At 38.9% G+C, this 17,779-nt stretch overlaps 1 long non-coding RNA gene across 2 annotated transcripts in view; it reads left to right on the top strand.

The window, feature by feature from the left end:
- Positions 1–17,779, top strand: part of LOC116283470 (uncharacterized) — a 344,010-nt gene that overhangs the window by 294,149 nt on the left and 32,082 nt on the right. The window lies entirely within an intron of this gene.

The raw sequence follows: 17,779 nt of genomic DNA, 5'->3' as shown, positions 1-17,779 counted from the left end.
TAAAGGCTGTTTCCAGCTTTCTGGGATTATGAAGAGAACTGCTGTAGACATTTATATGCAGGTTTTTGTGTGAACATACATTGTCAGTTGTCCAGTGTAAATGCCCTGGGTTAAGAGTGCTAGTTCGCATAAGTGCACGTTCAGAAGGAACTGCCAAACTGTTGTCCAGAGTACTTGAACAATTTTGTATTCCCTCTAGCAAGATATAAAATTCTAGTTGTTTCCATACTTGTCAGCACTTGGTATTGTCATTTTTTAAAATATTATTTCAGACACTCCCACAGGTGTATCTCACCTCAGTTTTAATATGCATTTCACTAATAGCTGATGATGACAAGTACGTTTTCACGTGTGTATTTCCCATTGATATAATTTATTTTGTGAAGTCTTTTGCTCATTTTTTATTTGGGTTGTTTGTTAGTGTTGAGTTTTGAGAGTTCTTTGTGTAATCTGGATATAAGTCATTGGTTGGATATATGAATTCCAAGCATTTTCTCCCAGTCTATGGCTTCACGTTTTATTCACTTAACAGTCTTTTCCAGAACAAAAGTTTTAATTTTCATGAAGTCCAATTTGATCAATTGTTTCTTTCATTGACCTTTTTTAGCATGTCTAAAAGATCTTCACTCAACCCCAGATGTCTAAGATTTTTGCTTATATTTTCATCAAAAAGTTTCACAGCTGTTTATTTTATATTTATCCAAAGTTCATTTGGAGTTTATTTTTAAAGTTATGTTGAGGGTTTTTTTTCACATATGGATGTTAATTGTTCCAGTACCATTTGTTGGAAAGATAATATTTCTCCATTTAATTGTTTTTTGTTTGTTTGTTTGTTTTACCTTGGACAAAAATTAACTAAACATATTGGTGTGGGTCTATTTCTAGATCCATTGTTCAAGTCCATTGATTTATAAGTCTATGCTTTCACCAGTTTACATTATTACAGCATTAGAGTAAGTCTTGCAATTGACTAACATGAATACTCCAACTTTTTTCTTCTTTTTAAAATTGTTTTGGCTATTCTGATTCTTGTGCCTTGTCTGTACAAAAAAAAAAACCCTTTCTCATTTTGTTTGAAATAGTTGTAAGCTATTGCTAAATTTGAGGAGAACTCTCATCTTAACTCTACTGGGTCTTCCAATCTATAAGCATATATGTCTTCCAATTACTTACATCTTTGATTTCTTTCATCAGTATTTTGCAGTTCTCAGTATGTAGATCATATACATGTTAAAATTAAAATTCCTATTAAAGTTATACCTACTACTTTTGAGGGGGAGCTATTGTAAATGGTATTGTATTTTTGATGTGGAATTCCAATTATCCATTGTTAGTATATAGAAACAAGATTGATTTTTGTGTGTTGGCCTTCAATCTGTGACTTGACATACCAACCTATTAGTTCCAGCAGTTATATATATATATATATATTCTTTAGGATATTCTTTATAGAAAATTGTATTTCTTTTTTCTTGGCTTATTACATTGGCTAAGACTTCCAGTACTATTTTCAATACAAATGGGGAGAGTAAGCATCCCTCACTTGCTTCCTTCCGATTTCAGTGGGGAAAGCATTCAGTCTTTCATCTTAAGTGAATTTTGTTGCTAGCACCTTTTTGCTGTAAGAAGGAGATTATATAAGAATTTCAGGCACCAACCAGGCTTTGTATTTCTTTCGCAAGTTGTCCTTAAATGATTTCATGAGTAAAACAATGAAGAGTGGCAGTTGTCCAGACATTTCAACAGGAGTAACAGCTGTGTTCATACATGTGCCAGTAAGAACAACTGCCACCACTGCTACCCAGCCTACAATGATTATAAGATACCATGAATTTTAAGATGCATTCTGATTTTGCAAATGTTAAAAGGTGAAAATTGTGGATCTTGGAGCTAGTAATGGGCAGCATTTTTTATAACATGTTTTAGAAAATTAATCCTATTTCATGAGCAATTTCCCAGGTCATAAAAATATTTATAGGCATATTATTTTAATGGTACCTAACATTTCATCATATGGGTCTATCAAAACTTAATTAATTAGTCTCATCTATTAAAATTTTATTTTGTTTTCAATTTTTACTATTATATATGATACATTGATAAGCATTTTTAGCATTAGATTTTGCATTTATAATCATATGCCTGTGAGAACCAACTAGAAGTAGATTTGATCAAAAGATAATTTGTCTAATTTTTAAGCTAATTGTCCTTCCAAGGTATGATTTTATATCAAGAGAAAGTCAAATGATTTCTGAGAGAATGAGTCAGTGCTGATAATAGTTCTCGGGAGAACTTTGGTTACCCCCATCATGAAATATGAAATAAAATTTAAATGATCAGATTTTTCTTGTTCATCTGCACAAGAGTAGAGTACAGGCAGGGGATTATTCTTTGTTTTCCCATAAAATTTACTGGTAAGATGAGAAAAAATCAATTTCTTAACAATCCTCTTTTAACATATTTCCTCTGAGGGACTATTGCTACAAATTTTAGGTTAAAATGGAATGTTTACTGGATGAAGTATAAGGATTTTTAATATCTGACACAGAGCAAAGTAGTTTAATAGGAAAACAACACAAATTTTGAGTTGTAAAAATCTGTAAAATTTTTATTTCTACTCAAATTTTTAAACCAAAATATTCCACTAACTTCCATCTCATCACTATATGGGTAACTACGGGAAAGTTTGTTAACATGTCTTGGATGAGAATATCAGTTGTATTGGAGTTAAAACAAATATGTGTTGCAATACAATTTGCTCCAATGTTTAGCTTAGCTTAGAAACAGAAAATGTTAACACAATAATTTCAAACTGTTGATGCTGGTTTGTATTTTGGGGGCCAGCACTGAAATTGATATAAACAAAAAGTACTTACATGGGATTTTTAATTCATTCTGTCTTGTGGTTCAAGCTGCTGGCTGTTTAAATGAGGAAGTAAGAGGGAAGAGATTAGGAATACGTGACAGCCACATGTAGGAATTTCTTAGTATAGAAATTGAATAAAGAAAGGTACACGTTTTTAGAGAGGGAAACATACACAGATGGAATGTCGTATTGTAGAGAAAGCCTTGGATTGAGTTAGGAATCTGACACTTAAAACTGTCCGACCTCACATAGTTTCATTTGAGATACAGGGATCGCTGCTGATTTACAAATTTCTGAAAATTGATAGGCAATTGATGAGAAAGTTTCTACTTTGGGGTCTTCTGTAACATTATAGACAAGCATTGTTAATGAAGGGTGAGACTGCTTCTCTTTACTGTTTAACAGTGTGACCTTGAGCAAATAATTTAATCTTTATAAGTTTTGTCCTTTTATCTGGAATATGAATATTTACCCCATAAAGTTATTTTAAGGGTGAAATGACATAATTTTGTGAAAGTGTGAAAGGTGTGGCATAAGGAAACAAGATGCCTTTTTATTAAAGGTATCCTTTATTTGGTTGGTATAAGGTAGATACTTGTGAATATGGTCCAAACTCCTCTCCATAGCACTGCTGGAAGGCATTTATCAGCTTAGACTTTACAAAGATCACCAAAGGATGATTCAAGAAGATCCAGAGCCTTATTGTGGAATGTGTCCCAAGAATCATGGAAGCAGTCTCTGTAGGAAAAAGCTACGTATACACCACACTTATAGATAGTATTCAGCTGTCTCTCAGCCATGGGTTGATGTTAACAACTAATCCCTCACACTAAAAGAAATGAGGTTTTTAGGGAAAAGGCTTCAGTTGTGTTTATGTCCTAATTCTCATGCAGATTTCATTTTCTACTACTGAGTACTTCTTTTACACGTAGGGATATTCATAATTTTCCTGCTAGTTACTTTATTGTTCATGGCTATTCTTAGCATTCTGAACGATTTTATTTGAACTGATTGATTAATTGGCCAATTGTCTGTTATTCTCTTCGTAATTGTCCCACATAGATTCTTTCAAGTGTAGCCCCATTACCTATATTTTTAAAAATGTCTTTGTCTGCTTGCTGGTATATTACCCCTATGGAACCTACAAATGCAAGTGTTGCAGTGTACGTCGCTCATGCAGCAGCGCTGCAGGTGTATTTGAATGAGTGGCCTGGCTAAGGAGGTCGGGGTTTTATTAGCCTCTAATGCATTTTAATTAGAAAAAAGGAAGAGGTCTCAGGACCCCCGAGGACCCTCTCAACTCAAAAGCCTTCCACCCTAGGGTTCCAGCTAATGTCACAGAATGAGATGAATGCTCCTGTGGTTGTTACCTTCTTGCTGCCTCATCTAACCTTTTAATCTCCTTGTGTACGTGGCTTTCAAAAGTACTTTGTACATTAAAATCCAGTAGCCAAGTGTGAACTGGTTTACTATTATAGTTTTAAAATTAGACCTTGTCTCTGTTGTGTCCAAGACCTTAAGACAAAAGTGCCACCTCCGTTCTGAAGGAAGGTGTGAAGCAACGTCAGCAAGATTCCATGAGTGTTAGCCGGGGTTTGTCTGAAGTCCTGCCCCAGGAGGCCGCCTGGGCGGTGGGGGGGTGAGGAGGCAAGCACACAGAGACTGGACGTCTTCTTGCAGATGCTCTCAGGCTGAACGGTGATCCTTGGTGCCCAGCCGGAGTGAACTGCAAGGAGAGCTCACCAGTGATGGGCAGTGGTTCGCCAAAGAACTTGCAGAAGCATCCAGAAGAGAAAGAACCCAGACAGAACTAACAGCACATCCAAGAAGACCAACCAAAGAAGACCTTTCCTGCCGTCTACTTCATGTCCCTGTCCACTCTCCATTTCTGGAGGAATCAAAAGCCTCAGTTCTCAAGCTGGGGAAGGAAAGGTACAAACACAAAATGGACTGTGAGAGAAACCACCCACCCTACCTCCCTTTTCCCTGCAAGGCCCTGCCTAAAACAGACCCAAGCTGGGGAAGGGAAAGATTTAATTTTCAATGAGATGAAAAGGAAGAGTTTTGACTACACGGTTGATCATTTTAATTAATGAACTATTACAGTTCTGTGACTAGCAGAAAACTAAGGAAATTTCACCAATACCAAGTGACCAGAAAGATCATGAGCTGTGTCATATTTCAGGAAAGGCATGAGGAAGAATTAACCCTGCCAAGCAGGTGTGCCTGGGCGGTGGGTGAGGAGGAGAGACAGGGTGGTTTTCTGATGGTCCACTCCTGGCCTGCCGGGGCAAAGCAGTGTTTTAAGCACCAAGGGCTGTAAATGATGAGAGCACAAGGACATAGGCTCACATGTGCCCGACTTCCTCCTGGTGGCCCAGCTCTCACCACCCCAAGCACAACAGCCAACAGCAGGTAGGACAGGTTGGGAGCATCATGAAGAAGGCATCTGCTGATGGTGCTTCAGCAAATGAGCGACAGGCAAGAAACCTGCTGCACGCACCTCCAGGAATGCCTCCCTTACATGGCTGTTCTCATTTGATTTTTTTTAAAGTCTATTTGTTAGTCTCGGAGAAATGATTTCTTTTCAAATGATTTCACAAATACCAAGGGCAAGACCTCATTCAGATAGAGGAAAAACTTCTCAAGCCCCAGCGGAACATTCCTCTCAGGGCTGTGATTTCTGCTGAAGAAAGGGAGGTGTCTAAGATAAGCCGAGCAGACGGCGCTGGAAGAAAACAAACGTGTTTGTTGTTCCCCTGGTGCATATATTTCCTAATATAGTCCTGGACCTTGAGAACTCTGGCAGCCCCTGCCCTGGCAGAGAAACTCAGAGCGCCATCCTGTGGAACCCAGAGGCCTGTGCCCAGGGAGAATTGGGAGCTGCCACAAATCCTCCCTGAGGATGGGCCGGATGGCCTGGCCCAGGGGCGGCGCTGCTCGGGTCCTAGGGCCGGAGGGCTGTACACTCTCACATCCCTGCAGAGGCTGAATCAATGGCCATCTCCCTTCTGACCCCATCTAATGGGGCTCTAAAGAGGAAAATCTCACTGCGTTGAGATATGTAAGCTTCAAATGTGTATGTTTTTATTACTTTTCCTCTAATAAACATTCTATATACCTTAATTCAGAGAATTTCCTTGACAAGCTACACTCAGCTACATGTATTTGTTTTGAAAATACATGATTAATGGTTCAGAATTGTTGGAGATCATTTGTGTCCAGCTTCTGTGGTACTAGGTATTCTTGTGTTTAACAGTATATTTGAAATAAACAATGATGACATGGTGGTTTTTGAAGACAAAGGAACAGAATTTGAGTGATTTCTGTGACACCAAGTTTTATTTATTTTAAAAATTTTATAGCAGAGAATCAAAGTATAGGCTGCGAGGTGAGGAACAATCTTTTCATTTGGTAAATGCACATTTTGGCTCATACCTGAATATTTGACTGAATTCAAATAATTCAGATTGAAATTGGTTCTTTGAAATTGTTCATTCTTACAAAACTAAGGAATAAGTCAATAAAATAAAACAACTATGCGATAGACATAGTTGTTATGCCTTTGGAAATCTTTCATTTTCATTAAAATTCATTTATTAGTTTACTGGGCAATTATTCACACAAAAAAGATTTTTTCAGGCTTAGAATAAAAGAATCAAAGTTCAAATGGTTAAGTAAATTTAATAACTATTAAATAAGCAGTTGCATTTTTAATTTCTGAACTATATTTATTTTTATAAATATGATTGTATACAGAAAAAAATGTGCCACTGTCTGGTATTTTTTGGTCCTTATTATTTTTGTTTTATTTCCTGGCTGTCAATGAAAATAATTTTGTCATGCAGAGGAAATGAGTGTAAAAACTGACCCACTGTCTCAAATACACTAGGAATGCCACTGACCACAGTATCATTGACAATGAAATTGCTGAGCAATTTGTTGAGCATTGTTGTTGAGCAGCTACTATGTGCCAGGCACTGTTCTAGGGCTATTGATACAGGAGTGAACAAAACAGACAAAATGTCTTTGTTAAGCTTAATATTTAGCAGAGAAAATAAACAATAAATAAAATAGCGAAGTAAATTATGTAATATGTTAGAAAGTGATAACTGCTCTGAAAAACTTATAAAGTAGAAAAAGGGAACCAGTATTGACTTTGAGAGGGGCTATGATTTTAAATAAGGTGGTCAGAGTAGACCTCAATGAGAAACTGTCATTTGAGCAATGATTTGAAGGAAGTGAAATACTTCTTATCCTCAAGGATTTCATGGGACAGTGTCTTACACGTCAAATCATTTAGCAGTCTCACCACTGTTTGCAGTGGAGACAAAGTAATTGAGGTCCCTGGACATGACTTAGTTGAATAAAATTCCATCCTATTTAATATCTTTTCACCCTTTTTACTGAAAAATAAAAGTGTTTATATTTGAGAAAATTTTAATAATCTGGATCTGTAGTGATAAATAACAATAAATATTTTGTTGTAAAAATATTTAATGAATACCTATCCTATACAACACATTTTGATAAGTATTATTTTCATCAGATATGAACAAAATTCAGTCCTTGTTTCCAAATAGTGAAACGAAGGGATAAACTTTATGATGCTGAGGAGGAAGTACTATAAACTATACAAAAGCATTAAAGTACTGTGAGGAGTTGAGAGAAGGCAAACTTAAACCCAGCAGCATGCCATCAGGGAAGGTTTTATGAGGCAATGGCATTTAAATTCATTTTGAAACATATCTAGGATTGAAATAAACAGAGGTAGGTCCTGTGGTGGGTCCATCTGAGCTAAAGCATGGAGGTTGGAATCTATGAGAAGTTGGAATAATTGCCTGTGGATTCCCATTTGAGATGGAGACGTGTAACTGATCAAGAAGATTTGAGAGGAATCAAGGACTCTAGCCAGATTGCACTGTGGGAAACACAGATTAAGTCAAAAGAGTGGGGGTTTAGTATTCTGGTTTATTACAAGTAGGCATATGTTCAGGTAATGATGAAAGCTGAAGGATGACCATGCCTGAGGCTGACTGAAACAGGCTGTGGTTAAGGGCCAGAAGATTTAAGGAGCCCAAGAACCAATGGGTAGATGGCGGGAATCATCAATGTGGGGTTGAAGTCACTGAGGGGGAGTAGAGGGGATAGGCCAGAGGGGAAGATTGTATTTGACATTGATGTCTGTGAGAAAAGCAGAAACATGTCCCAATCTTAGTATGAGAGTAGTGAGGGTGGGGAAACATTTAATTGGTGGCTCTTTATAAAGTAAGACTAGAGCCCAGTCTTTCTTCTCCAGCTTGGTAGGCTATAGTTCCATGTGTTGATTGGGGTTGGGAGGGAGTTTCGGGGGCAGGTGTGAGAAACAAGGCAGCATACACTTATCATGGTGTCAGATTAAGTAAATGTGAAGTTCATTTGGGTGGTGCCTGCAGTTTAATGCCAATTAACTAAAGTGCAAAAACTACCAAGGTGCCATGTGTGTTCTTTGAGGTCCCCTATTATGTACATATGAGTCAAAGCCAATTGACAAAGGATATATTTTATAAACCCAAAAAGGAAATTTTGACATTCTCAATAAATATGACCCCCTAGGGAAACCCCAGAGGACCTCCCAACAGCATTGTTTATGTAAGAAACCACAGAGGCCCTGTCCTGAATCTTCTGGAAGGAAGATGTGTAAGGAAGAACCATCTCTGAACCCTTGAGTACATTTCCCTGACAGCACATTCTACAAGATTTCTCCCAAACACATTGTTCTCTTTCCAGAATTATTTAAATAGTATAATTCTTTTATCCAGCTGAATAATATCACTTAAGGAGGAAAGAGAGGCTTTTGAGCTAAGAACACCAGTCACTCTCTAAGCCAGCCCTTTGTAAGTTGGTAAGGGAAGAACCATCTTATTTGCAAAAAAAGACCATTTATTTAGAGGTGCAAGGTTGATGAAGCATTCAATTTACTAAGTGTTTAAATGCCTCATTAGTATTTCTAGGCTGTATCAAAATAGCTTTTTAAAAGAATCCATGTCTAGTTTAGAGGGAGGTGTCATATTATCAGGGGAAAAAGTAGAATGACCCAGCAATGACACTGAAAACTGAAATGCCAGTTGGCATAAACAGAGACCTCAGAGCATGTGGTTGAACGAGGAATCTCTCCGAAGGGCCAGCCCCTCCCCGCCACCTCCCCACCATACACACATTGGTCTCTTTTCCCCTCTTCCTTCATTAAGACATGTCACGTAAGTGTATTATCCTCAGTAGGAGCAAGAATGGTTTGGGGAGTCTAAGAGGGCACCTCAAAACCTTTTTAACATTTGTGCTCTCTGATGCAGGGATTAACACTCCAAGTATTAGAGGTGTAACATTTGCACTCATGCTAGTTCAGAATTCAGAACAAACAGCGAGAGCAAGTTCCCTAGGGAAGTCCTAAAGATCCATTTTTGGAAGAGAATGTCTGTGTTTATATTTCCAGTTTATAAAACATGTACCAATCACTTGGCCTCAGGACATGTTTACAGAGGAGAAAAGCACCCAGAAAACAAATAAACTGCTGCTCACACAGTTTGGACTGACAATCCTTGGCTGTCCCCCGCAGGGGTACTATGTTTCCTTGCCCGATAGAAGCCCCAGTCAGGGGGTTTCTGTGGAACATCCATTCTTTCAACCAAAGTTTAGTTCAGAGTCCCTCCTGTCTGATGTGCTGACAACTGGTTGAAATTAGACCAAAAATGTTCATATTGAGTAAGTCCACTCACTAGCAAACCACAGGTACTTCGCCCAGGGGCAACATCCTGCATTCTGGGCAGTGGGGACAATCTTTGGGGTCTGTCTGCCAGAGGGAGGTTCAGATTCATGGAGACTTGAATTAGCAGTTCCCATTCTGATGCAGTTTCTCAAGAGGAGCATTGCCTTTGGAAATTGATTTATCTATTTCATCAGTAAACTCGAGTCCTTCTTTGTGGGTCCAAGGGGAATAGATCATTGGAGGATGCATTAACTGGTTCCTTTCATCAATTAGCTTGCTCATGAAAGAAGGAAAACAAAACAAAATTGAAGTCATGAATATTGGCATTAAATCTGGTGAGGAAAAGATCAAGAGCTACTGAAAGTATGAATGTCGGAGAGTACTGTTTGAAGGGAAAGTTGCAAGAACTGACTCCAGAGGGATCTGAGTCATACAGACACAGGAGAAAAATGAAGCCTGTTCCCTGGGTAGCTCCTGTGTCTTTAATGTCAAACCAAGCAGCTCTGACCTTTTCATTAACTAGAGTTAGATTTTTGAGCTCCTAAAATACAGCACTCAGCAGCTCCCCAAATAAATTTCAAGGAGTCATGCTTTGTGAAAACCTGTCACCTCCATGAGTCATTAGAAAAATGTTGTGTGTTGACTCTGCCAGCTGTAGAGTTTCATGTGAACCCTCAGTTCCACAGCATTTGAGAACAAATCTCTTCTCTAGATCATTGCTGCTGGGCATGTAGATGAGTAATGGTCATTTAGGACCATTCAAAATCAAACGTAAGTGACTCATACACAGTAGGACTCAAGAAGTTTTTATTGAATGAATTCATCAATTAAAATAATTTTCTGGTGCTTGAAGAGGAGCCACGTGTAAGTGGTGTAGGGTAGTCACCAACGTCTTTATGTATTTTGTTTCTACTTTCTTCCTATTTTGAGGATATATATACACATATATACATATACATGTATAAATCCTGAGTGTTGGTTGGGCTGGGCTTCCCACACTCAGGTCTGTGACTCTTGTCATTTATTGACAACTTGGACTTGCATTATAGGTGACCCTTCTCAACTAACAAGTTATCCATAGGAAGAAATTCTGGAAAGCTCTTTCTTTCCATTGTCATGGAAAATTCAGACGAATTATCTTTTAAAACTTGGTCTTCAGGACTCTTCTCCCACTAAACGTAAGCTCTATGAAGGCAAGAGTTATGTCTGTCTTTTTCTATTATTCTGTCATGTACTTATCCTAGTGCTTTGCACCAAATAAGTGCTTGATGATTTTTATAACTTAATAGCAGTTAATATATAGTTAACATTATTTGTTGACTGAATAAAGGGATAAATGAATCAACACCCTTGGTAAACACATCTCAATTAAATCTTTGAGACTGCCTCCCTACCGATTAAGAAACTGTCATCCTACATCCTGTGTTCATTATTTCTTTGCTATATTTTTCTTGCATCTCCATATATTCCTTATAAATATTTATTTAGTTTAATAGTTATTAACTTTACATAATTTATCATGCCAAACTATATGGGATATGTAGTGACTTTCTTTTGTTTTCACTCAGGATTATATTACCAAAGTGAAACCCTATTGTATTTTGTTGTAGTTCGCCTTTCTGAACTATTGTGTAAAAGTACTTTTTGCACACTTTGTTAATTCTTCTGTTGATGGGTATACAGATTTTCACTATTAAAAATAAGGCTGCTGTGAGCATTCATTTACACATCTCCTATTGTGTGTGTGCAAGAGTGTTGTTGGGTGCACACTTAAGATTGCTTTTGTTGGGTCATAGGATGTATGAAGGTACAAATTTAGAAAGAAATGGAAAGCTGTTTTCCATAGTGGTTGTACCAGTTTATAATCCCATCACCAAAGATAAGGAAGTTCTATTGATTCATCCTTTCAAACACTTAGAAAGGTCATATTTTTTTTTAGAAATGTACCAACCATAATGTATCTGCTTGTTAAATGATACCTCATGTGGTCATGATCAGCATTCCTCTAATCACTAATGACCTTGATCACCTCTTCACGTGTTTATTGGTCAGGAGATCTATTTCTGTGCTAACATTTTCTCTCAGGATCCCCACCATTTGCAGGGTTGTGAGTTTTTCAGTGATTTCTTTTCAAAAGTTGCCCTGGCCTTGTTGGTCATTTATGAGCCAGAGACAATGAACAGACTCCTTTTAGGTCCCTCACCATATGTAACAGTCCTTTCAAGCTCTGGTTTCTAGTCCAGTTCTGTTACTTCTAGCTTCTATTCTAAGACAAATGAACAAAGATTTGATGCCTTACTTTTCTCACCTGTTAAGTGGGTATGAAAAGAAAACCATCAATGTGTGTATGGAATGGTGTTTCTATAAGCACTTTGTCTGCTTTGTCCTCTGCTTCTCCGTCAGTGCCAGGTCCTTAGATTATGCTCCTACCATCCCTGTGCCTGCCTTTAATGTGGTCTGTATTAAATTCCTGCTGGCTTGCTATTTAATAGTTTTGACTGTTAGAAAATACTTATAATATTATGATCATGATAATAATAATATCTAACAATTACTAGGCAATTATTGTGTCAGAGACTGTGATAAGCATGTTATAGATGTAATCTCATTTAATCCTCATGACCATTCTATGTAGTAGATACTATTATTATTCTTATTCATATGTGTCTTCGAGAATGTGATCAGCAAACTTTATTTGTTAAGAGCCAAACAGTAAATAAATGAATATCCGCTGCCCTCCAGGTTCAAGGACTGGTGACAGGAAGATCAGGTAGTGAGACATGAAATCCAGCAAGTGCTGTGATAGAAATATACAGTCAGTGCCACGAGACACAGACAGGTGACTCCGTCAGTGCGCAGGTATCAACAGGCACCTACTATGACCCTGAGGATGGATATACAATACACAGAACAGACAGACCCCCGCCCTCATGCACTGACAGTCTAGGGGGAAAACTCTGTTTCAACAAATAGTTTAGTAAATATTTACAAGTGTGCAAAATGCAGAGAAGTACCAAGTCCTAGGACAGTGTATGAGCATGCGGAATCTGGGAATGGAGGATTTGTCTGGTACGACGGGATTATGAGGTGGGGGGCTATGAACTGAAAGGTGAATTAAGGCCAGACCATCAGGGCTTGAACACCAAAATAAGGAATTTGGACTTTATTCTGGTGACACCTGGTAGGCATCAAAGATTATTGAACAGGTGAATGACAGGACTAGTCCTTTTGAAAGAAAACTCTGGCAACCATATGTAGAGTAAATTGAAACAGTAGAGACAGCTGAGACCAACAGCCTCAGCCCCATGGTCTTAGCGGGAAACCATTCAATGAATGAATAAAAATGGCAGGAAGGAAGACCATTGAATAAACCAAGAGTGAGAAGCCAGTACTCCCTTCACAGTTTTGAATATTTTTTAATTAGCAGCGTATTAACTTTCTTTATAATGTTTGATATGGTGGAGGGATGTCAGGTATCTGTAAATAACATCATCATTTGCTAAAATACACTGTACTAAACTGTTAATCTTGGCAGCATTTAAACAAAATACCTGCTATTTATTTGCCTGGTAATTTTCTTCAAATCTGCTTTCTGCATGTATAGTTCAAAAGCAAAGTGATCATAAGTCAAGGTGATTGCAGACTGCAAGGTAGTGGCATTCACATATGTGCCAGTTTCTCCTATGACCTGCTGATTTGTTGCTCTGGGCCAACTGCTTTACAAAATGTCTGCCAGTCGTGTATTCCTCCAGCTCCGTAAGAATTTATAACTCAGGATATTTCTAAAGGCAGTTTTCTCATTTCAGTAGTTTCACCATGGAATGGGTCCCTCAAACTCACCTCTGGGAGTTGTCACTGGACTCTTCTCTTTCTATAGCCAGTTACCAAGTCCAGTTGAGGCTGTGTTCCAACCACATCTCAGATTTAGTCTTTCCTTTCCATTGTCACTTCTGCCATGCCAAAAGGATTAATCAACTTTGCATGTCGGAAAAAAGGAGATGGTGAGAGACAACGAGAGCTTTGACAAGGGCAGTGACTTCTGGATAAAAAAGGTCTTGGCCCAAGCAACGCCAAGGCTGGCATCTGCCTGGTGACACCAAGGCTTCATTGCTGATTTATAGCAAAGCAGGAATCCCCTTTGGGAGTCAAAATATCCCACAGGCGGAAAAACAGATGCAAGAGCTGTGAATAATGGAAGGTCTTACAGGGCCAAATCCAGGGAAGAGGTGATGCCTGTGAGTGAGGAAAGGGTTACAGGTCCCCTGGGTCTCTCTTCACGCACACATCCGTGAACTGGGTATCCACGGAAACACCCGCCTAACTGGAGGGCAGCTGATCACTTCTGCAGCAGTCTTTGCTTTTAATATCTGTGTCTTAATTTATTTGACATCTGCAGAACATCCAAAGAAAATATTCAAGGACAGGATGGGCAATCCGGCTGCTTTCTGAGTTCATCAAATATCTCACACTCCTTTTTTCAAATGTTTTCAGTTTTGCAAAACTCAAAATGCATTTTGCCAAACATGTTCTCTGTTAATGTTTATTTAGAAGGGAATTTAATCCGTATGCTGCTGATGCATTTACACTTAACTCATCAAAATGTTTTACTAGAGTCATTTGATGTCCAAGAAACCTTTTGAGTCTTTTTTATAAGCCTCTTCAAGCCCATTTTGCTTCGAAACAGGAAGTCGCCTGTTACTAACCATAAACGAATGCAATCCCCGGAGGATTTGGTTTCATTTAAGACACTGAGAGACCACAAGTTCTCAGCCTACCCTGAACTCTACAGGAAAGATTTTCTCCTGAACCTACTGAGAATGCCCATGCGCAGATGAGGCGCTGTTATTATTTTCCAAAACAAAATCCTTTATAAAGAGGCATCTTTCATACAACTCCTGGGAAAGACGCTTACCAAAGCAGAGCGTTAAATCATTGGCTTTGCAGGCTGCACCTGGTAAGTGTCACTGTCTCCCATGATCCACTTACCATTCAGAGCTCGTTTGCTAGTATTAATAGAACAAATAAAATGGAATGGGAGATAAAGACACCGGGGTAGTGATTTCTTGCTTCAGGAAAACCGTCCTGGGTTACAGACCAATACAATGTTCCCAGCCATGAGCCAGGGAACCAAAGCTGATATAAACACAGCATCCAAGCCACAGAACATGACTTGTTCAAGGCTTAATTCTGTGAAGTAAGGCAGGAAGCAAGATTTATCCTTCTGGGAAACTTTTGGCATTTGCCTCGAGCTGGGCCTGATTACTCTCTGCCTTCCCCGCCATCTATTACGGCTATCTGAAGGAAGTCACTTTTTTGCCCAAACTAAGGCAAAAGAGAAACGTCTCCATCTGAGTCCCGTGGAAATCCTTCTGTTTGACGTGGCATTAAACAACGGAGAGCGAGCGGCCCTGCTCTGGGAGGCTCGGCCGTTGCTATCTTAGGCCTTTTGGCTGTGAAAGAGAGTGAAATGAATTGGGCCCAAGCCATTTCACAAACATAGTAAAAATAAATTTACTACACTCAATAATTGAATCTTAAACTTGTCACTATGGCAAACTCTAAATTATTCCAAGAGGCTTCGCTGGGACTTGGCAAAAGGAGTGGGTACCGAAGGTCAGTTTTCATGTATGAAATCCAGCTTAGGTTATAACTGCATGGGCTGCAGAGTAAACGTTCAAAGGATGAATGGGCCATTGAGAAGTAAATCAGACTCCCCAGACGCTTAAATAAGTCCTGGAAGGCTTTAAGCCATCAGTCTGGTGGGCTACCAAGAGAATTAGGTTATTAATACAAGAGAATTTGAGGTTGTTGATACCAGTCTCCCCGCCCCCCGCCTCGCCCCCGTGTGTGTGGGTAAGCGTTAGGGTTTGTTTTTTAATGTGTCTTTATTTTCATGTTACTTTAGTTGTATTAAGTACACCCTGATTGGACGGTGAAAGCTGTGTGACTTGGTCGCCGGCCCACGCTCTGACTCCGGGCACAAGGCTGGAGTGTTTACTCTGGAGGGGAATGTTCAGACTCTGACCCAACCGGGAGACATTTCAGTTAACATCTGGCTTTGCTTACTTGTCCTAAATATTCAATTATTAATGGACTATTAATATTAGATCATTTCATTGGTCCTTTTTTTTTTTTCTCCTTAAAATCATATTGAGAGGCCACTTCCCTTAGTGTCATTCTGAATTTGCCATCTGTAAAAATCTTTGGGAGACTCAAGCGCAAGAATTACCAAAGCAACAAAGACACAAAACTAACCGATTTGTTTTTTAAGTTAGATTGGGAAAAACAAATGAGTTCACTATTCAGATGGAAGAGATAAAAACTTTTATATCTGAATGGTAGCATTATTGCTAATTGTTCATAAGGCCCTGAGAAGCCACCAATTTGGTAGCATATGTACCTGAAGGTGCTGCCCAGGAACAAGTATTTTACATTCTTATCCATTTTGGTCTCATGAATTATTTTTTAAACCAGGTCTAGACAGTTACAGTTGCCTAGTTAATTTAGGGAAGGTCGCTTGTGCCTCAGAGCAAGGCAGCCATGTGTTCACTGAGTCAGTGCCAGTCCAGTCTTGCCAGAGTAAGTCATGGAAACATCATGCCTAAATGGTCTCAACTGATCGCCTATTTAACTGGACTTACCCAGTTCATCCCCACACACATGCTCATAATATTTAAATGGAACAGTTTCAGAAAGCACGTAAGTGCTTTGCATCATAGTATACATGGTATATCTTTCACTTCGTATAAATTATTAGGAAATGACCTTGGCTTTGAAGTTAGGAGTCCACAGTCCCCATGGGTTCCACTAGGACTTCAAACTTGAGTGGGTCCTTTTGCCCCCATATCTCCTCTACCCTCTGAGTTCTCAGTTTTTGTTAATGGTGCAAAGACACCACTAACTTCCAAATCGCCCAATATGAAGGTGAACAAAATAAACAGTCTCTGTTGCATATAACCTTGAATCCAGAGATGCTTTCTTGGTGGCCCCATTCAATATTCCTCTTTCCTTACTGGCTGAAACAACTCAGGAGGAGTTTCTATTTAATATCTCACTACCCTTATGAGGTAAGCAATGCATGGGCAGAAACTTTAATATATATTATGATTGTATGTGTACATTCAGAGACATACATGGATGGAATTGCGCACTTAAACAGTTGCTACGAGTTATAAACACTCAACAAAGCAAACCAAGATCATCACTGACCAAAAAAAAAAAAAAGAGTGAAAATAATGACTAAGTTTTATTTAGGGCTTTGTGTTTTCACATGTTGCAATCAGTCCTTATAGAAACCTTATGATTTTTTTCTCCTTTTTCTTCCTCCTTTTTTTTTCTTTTTCTTCTCTTCTTTCTTCTTATTCTTACCTTACAATTTTGCCAAATAATATTTGGAGATTAAGTTAAGATTACTTAGGTGGTGAAGAGTGATGCCAGGTAGCTCTTTTGGGTAAAGCCATTAGGTATAAAACCCCCTAATGATTTTGTAACTATTGCAGGGAAGCCAGTTTGGTGGAATTAACCCCTTTGTATGCATACACACATGTGGGTCCTGCTTATGAAGCACAAATTCAGTTATCTACTTTCACTGTGTAAAGACAGATCCTGCAAAAATACTTCATAATACCATCCAATCAGGGCAGCTTCTAGGGTGAGGCAAGTGAAGCTTTCAGGGCACAAAGTTTAAGGAGACATTCACTCCTGAGGTCCTGCAAGTTCAAGGCCCACAACTGACAGTAAACGCCTCCTTAAATTTTTCCCCCAGGGCAGCTCACTTGCCTCCCCCAATCCTGGCCCTTCGTGCAATAATTATCACATGCTGGTCCCCTTGCTGTAGTTCTAGAGAAATGAAAACCAATCAATGAGTGATTTATTAAACATCTACTATGTGCTATGGGTTGCAGAAAAAGTGAAAACATTTCCATTTATACTGCATAGGCCTGTACTGAAAGAAAATGTTGTCCAACTAGAAAGATAACACTTAACACATGGGTAATAGTCAAATCAGATATATCATCAAGTCTATAAAATACCGTGGTCCCATGAGGTCACAGATGGCAGATCCAGTATGGTGGGACGTGGGGGACGTTACTGACGATGCTCTCAAGGAGAAGCCCTCGTGCTCTAACTCACACATGGGTGGGTAAGGCGGGGCCCTGCTGGGGAGA

This window comes from Vicugna pacos, chromosome 15 (assembly GCF_048564905.1).
Source record: "Vicugna pacos chromosome 15, VicPac4, whole genome shotgun sequence".
Lineage (NCBI taxonomy): Eukaryota > Metazoa > Chordata > Mammalia > Artiodactyla > Camelidae > Vicugna > Vicugna pacos.
Note: the sequence above shows the minus strand (reverse complement) of the source record. Positions and strands in the feature narration are given on the sequence as shown.